Here is a 6371-nt window from a genome sequence, read left to right as displayed (position 1 = left end):
TTCTGACGACCTTATTTACCGAAAATTTTGTTTTGCATTCTTACTGCTGTCTTGTTTTGTCGCGTTTGCTCTATGACCTATCCACAGCGATACCACCGCCACGGCACCGGTACCGCACTCACACTGTCCGCAGCACCACACTACGGTTCAAGGATAGAGATGATGTCCATGACGGTGATTGGATAGGATGATGTTTATTACTGGACATGCTCTCTATCCTTGAGCCCCACACCACGACCAAAGGCACTTGGGACAGAGTCAGTAAAAACTGAAAATAATATGAACGCACATACACCCGTTGACAGTTTAACACTGCGCATGCGCTTAGCCTAAGGTCAAAGGTCGGGAGGAGTTTCCGTCCCAGAAAGCGCGAGTAAAATGCGCGAACAATGGCGTTAACGTGTAGTGTGAAGGGCTGCTCAAACGGATCGTATTGGCTTGAGAAAGACTTTTAGAGCTTGCATTGACCATAATTTAAATGTATCAAGTGTCATGTCACTCAGGTCATCCATTATCGGTGCTCTATTCCCTGCTACGTGCACTGTTCTTCGACACAAAGGTGAGCGACCTGCGAATGCAAGGCAGATAACGCATCGAGATAAACAATATGGCGGAGTTTACTCGCACATCCGGGCTCTCGCGGAGATGCGTAACTAATGGCGCAGAACATAGGCGCAGAACTGTCAATGGGTGTATTCACAAATACTACCGTAGGCGTAGGCCCTACCTCTCAATTACAGTTCCACTGTTGTGTCACCGACTGTACATATCAACTTTCCTTCATAAAAACTAACGCCGAACGCTCTCGCACTCGCCGCTGCGCACGCGGCACAGGCACTTGGAGCATTTCAATAAAATACTAAATAGGCCCTATAATGCTAAATAAATACGAAATCTATTTACTACCAAAGTCTTAAAACCGCACAATGCGCATCCAAACGCTAATTTCTCCAGTACTAGACTAGCAAATACTTCGTGGCATGCATAATCACACTACCTTATGACAAAATAAACTCTAGTTCTTCCCATTTCACTGCGCGTTTGCTGAAAACTCACAAGAAAGAGGTGAGAAAACTGGCATTCTGGCGCCAACGCCGACTTGTTTGCCAAACAATTTAGCCTCGAAGTGGTTAGGTGACGTCACATGTTTTTATCTTTGCTACACCCGTACTGCTGTACCGCAGTACCGCTGCACGGTTGCTTGGGATAGCAACGCGAAACTGTCAACAACATCGGAGAATTTGAACAACATTGGAGGTATTTTCAAATACCTTTTATAAGACAATGCCGCAGTGAAATGGGAGGAACTAGAGTTTATTTTTGTCATACACGCTAGTGCTGATTATGCATAGACATCGAAGTATTTGTAGTCTAGTACTGGAGATATTTTAGCGTTTCGATGCGCATTTGTTGCGGCTTTATGTTCTCTATACTTTCTTTCACCTGATTATTACGCGTTTTCAGTAAATGAGTGCAATTGCTCAATCTTACGACAAGACACTGGCTCCCGCCAAAGCCGCCATGCGCTGCCGCTGCCACACTTGACACTTAAATATATAGCAGGTAGGAAAGCGTGCTGCCAAAATTCGCTTGACGCTTCAGCTTTGACTTTCACACGAATACAAACAACAATATTTCAATCCATTCTACTCCATCTTTGTTTCTATCAGACAGTGTTCGCTTGTTATAAAAAAAACACTTGTCTGTGTTCGTAACGAGCTGGTGTCACGCGAAATCACACAAAGACTGAGAAATTCTCGCGTTTTCGCCTCCCGTTTGCGCAGTTTCATGCTAAATGGCTGTCAGAATCAGGAAACACCCACCGCGCGCTCTTCGTGACCTCATTTTGCCGCCGCAACGCTGCAACGTTTTCTTGCACGCTTCACTGGCGGCATTGACGAGGCTCGTACCGGGAGTTGGGAAGGCAGTGTGGTTAGTTTCACAAAATGCAGTGCTCCGGCCTATAGACTGCGTACTCGCTCCACCTCTCGGCTTAGTTACTCGATTGGGTCCCCCAGATGGGCTCCTATCGAGTAATCGAGGTGGCGAGAACGAGTTACCAGTCTACTATAGCCCTGTACTTGCAGCCATTTACATTATAACTGCGGCCAACGCGGCGAACGCTGAGAATTTCGTCAGTCTTTGTGTTGATTTTTCGCGTGACACTGCTCGGTCATGAACACAGAGACAGTATGCTTTTTATAACCAAGTGAACACGCTTCTTCAAATAGAAAGCAAGATGGAGTAGAATTTGTTGAATTACTTTGTGGTGTATTCGTGTTGAAATCAGCGAGCGTCGAGGAATTTTGCAGGCACGCTTTTCTACCTGCTATATATTTTATGCTGTCAGTGGTGCAGCGCAGCCAGCGTTTTGTTTGCAGATGCATTTCATTTGGACCGGCTTTGCTAGGAAATTGTCGGCAATAATAGTTGTGAAGATGAGTTATAGCAAACATTAAGACTTTGGTAGTAAATAGATTTCGTATTTATTTAGCATTATAGGGCCTATTTTATTGAAACGCTCCAAGTGCCTGTGACCACGGCGAAACTATAACATCAATTGATGCAAGTAATACAATCAATAGTACAATATAATATTTCGGTGTGTGGACGTTTCGTGGAGTTGGAGCCAACCACCGTGGTGGAACTTTATACATGCAGTTTCACTACACTGCCACTGCCATTGGCAGCCTCACTCAGACTCAGACTCAGTGCCTGGCTCTAGGCACTATTTTTATTGCTTAATAGTACCTCTACACTAGTACTACCTCTACTAGTACTTGTTGTAAGGTCCAGGATAACTGCGAAGTGAAAGTCAGAGTTACAGTCCATTTACTAGTTATACGTTCTTGAAATAGGTCTTATGAATTCAGCATGATAAATTGATAATGCGTGGTGATCGAGGGGTTACTTGGGCCCAGTCAGGTTCTTCATAGTTAGGTATCTAACAGTACCGGTACCCAATATTATTTATACCAGTTACAGCGAAAGCTATAGACTTGTACCAGTATGAGGAAATAGGAACACTCGTAGAATATTACAACGAACTTGCACAGTATTGTTTGTAGTTGCGCTATTCAAGATAAAAGATTGCATAAATTAAAACATTGTATAAATTCATGGATTGCAGCTATTCCCAAAATGCGCAAGTTAAAATACTGCAAATCTACGTCGAATTTGTTATCATCTGTTATTGATTATTGCCACAGTTTTAAATTAATTGTTACAGCATTGCATGTCAGCAGCATTTACTGATGTATGTACACCTTCATGGTTATGGAACATGAACCCGTGTATGAATGAGAATGTATATATTGACATGTAGTAATTAATTTCTCTCGTATTTCGCAGGTCGAATGAGAAGCTCACTGACCAATCGGGACCTAAGGAGGAGTTTATGTCCAGAGTGCGGACATATACTGTATCCTTGCATGCACTTCAGCAGGCAATCGCCTTTCTAAAGTATACATTTATCTCTAGACAAGTGTTCGAAACTAACGTCGCCCTGTCGGTCCTGGGCCGATAAATAATTCATCGGACCAGTAACTTGTAAAAGTTGAAGGTCCGGTGGTCCTACAAGTATTTAGGGAGAGAAATCACGTACAAGCCCTAACCCTAACCCTCCCACTAACTCTAAACCGACTCGGCTATGTTATATACGCGTGTACCCAATTAATCTATGGTGTATAACCTTTTGCTTTGAATATTTGGCCATCTGAACTGACAAATCAATCCCAACCAGGACCTGGCAGGCAATAATGTTTCATTTTCGATACTTGCAAAGTCCGAGTGTTTCTAGCTGCATCAGAAATCGTTAATCGTGAATTAAATCGTGGATTAATTTCCAAACGGCATTATTACGGGGCAGGTAACCCAGTCTAACACGAGGTAGAGTAGACTGGTACACTTACCAACCACTCCTGCCATTGTATTTTTTTTACATAACACTAGGGTTAGAGCCCACAATAACAAAATACGAACAGTGGACATAGCCAACTCTAGGCAAATGGTAAGTCAGATCCAGAACAGTATTGTAAAGCTGTCGATAGTAAAACTACATAATACAAATGAGTATGATGATATAAGAAGATTTACAGTACCAGTATAGTTATTATGTATATGCAGTGTTGGAAATAAGACAAAAATTCCATCCGGTCCTGATTAAAAAAAATTCGAAATCTGCAATATAAGCTACAGTAATTTTCTTGAAAATTAGCCAGTCCTGCTCCAAAAGTAGCCACCCCTGCTGAAAAGTTACCAGTCAGGGACTATGGGACCAGCTGCTATTTCCAACACTGGTATATGTCTGCTTTTCTGATTTATGAGAGCTGAACTCGATTTGGAACCAGCAAACCAGCAAGTTAACTCCTACATTTTGGTATTTTTATTCCATTATTATTTTAAATTTTCCGATGGCTTTGCCCATGCAAAACAAACATTTTCCACACAGAATGTCCCAGATTGCATCTCAGAGCTTCTACAATTCAAAAATTTTCCGGGGGGGGGCATTCCCCGGACCCCCCTAGCACTGAGCAGCACCCCCATGCTATAATGAACCCTGGGGATTATGATTATGGACATTGATAATGACTAATAAACACAAGGAAGAACATGATATGCTGTTTTATTACTGTAATTTGCTCCAAAATTGGCGGGCCTACAGCTTTGCTGGCGGGCCTGCAGCTTTTAGGAGCTATAGGCCCTGCAGGCCTACAGCCTTTTCTGCTCAGTGGAAAACACTGCTCTAGACCACGTGAAATATATCATGGCAAATATATATATACATGTTTTAAATCATGGGCACAACTTAAAATGTTTAAATTGACTACGTCACGAATTTTCTATGGTAAAATTTGTAAAATTTTTGTTGCGATTTTTTTACATTAAAAGTAAGAACTAATGGGACTAAACGTATCGTCAAATTCTTACCTGATAAAATTGTTTCTCAACTAGTTAAAAATCCAAAAAACTTGGTCGATTTGATATTGTGTTCCTGACATTAATTGCTTGCTATGGGCTATGTATGAGTCACGAGTGTATGTTCACATCGAACAATATAGTAAAACAGGAAGTATAATGCAGCAATTTAACCATAAAAAGTGAACAGAATTGCTTGTATTTTGTGAAAAAGTGGGGGTATTTTTTTTTTTTTTAGCTCATCTGACATAGTCAGATGCAGCTTGTAGAATCGCATGATCGTCCGTGCGTCCGTCCGTCCGTCCGTCCGAGCGTCCGTCCGTGCGTCAACAGTTGGGCACAAATCTTAACCGCTCGACGTACGGTCACGATATTCGGCACATCGGGGGAGTCGTCAAAACGAGTGTGGGATGTCTAACTGGGTCAAAGTCAAAGTCAAGAAGTGTAAAAGAAGCGAACATTCACCCTAACTAAGCGTTAGGGAGAAATTGCAGAAATTGCCGCCACAAAGCTAAAGCCGACCTAGGCTCGTGATACGGTGTTATACTCATCTAGAAAAGCCATCACTGCGCTAAATGGAGTCACAGGTAAACAAAGTCAGTGGCACAGGCAATATTTAGACATTTCTGAGACATGCGATCGGAGCATGAAAAACTTTTTGCTTCACGGTGACCAGCATTTTTATGCGCTTTATTGAAAAAGCGACCATGAAAGTCCTCTGCAGACATGCGCAAGAGTAAGTGTCGGCATAACCTTTTGACCCTCAAAGAGGAAGGTAACATGGTTGTCACTGTCAACAAAGGACTGACTGCTTTTGCTATAAGCATCCCCTCCCCCACCCTCCCCTCCCCCTCCCCCACCCCCCCCCCCCCACCCCTCCCCCCTACCCTCATCTGCAGTGGGCGTGTCCTAACCATGATGGCTACGCCAACTGCGTGCGCAATCTGCGTCCTAACAAAGGTTGGTACTACGCACCGGACTAAATTTTACGTTTATAATCGTAGCCAACAGACCTCAATGAGCCCAGACCTTCTCGCGGCTCTTGTTATTATTACAGGAACTGACATAATCACTTTAACACATTATAATAATAGATTCTATTATCTAATCTATTAATTTCAGTCAGGCTATTCTCTTATTTAAGTCTGCCATCTCGCTGACAATTATTAATAATTTAACATCTAACACGTATTGCAAATCGCATATTAAACAACAAATTTCTAGTTCGACTTGACATTGTCATCCTCAGCGGCAATGTTGGCAAGCGCCAAATTGTCGCGATGCAGGCGCGCGCGGCTGACGTGATCGAAAGCAACCTGCTACAGTCGCCCACTTCAACGAACTCCTCAGCGGCCGACGCCCACGCAGTACACTCATAAGATGTCGCCGTGTTGTGCCGGCGTCGTGCGTCTCTCCTCTCCTTCTCTCTCGTCTTCCTCTCTCCCTCTCTCTTC

This window comes from Priapulus caudatus, unplaced genomic scaffold (assembly GCF_000485595.1).
Source record: "Priapulus caudatus unplaced genomic scaffold, Priapulus_caudatus-5.0.1 Scaffold1041, whole genome shotgun sequence".
Taxonomy (NCBI): Eukaryota; Metazoa; Priapulida; class Priapulimorpha; order Priapulimorphida; family Priapulidae; genus Priapulus; species Priapulus caudatus.
This window is presented reverse-complemented; position numbering follows the sequence as displayed.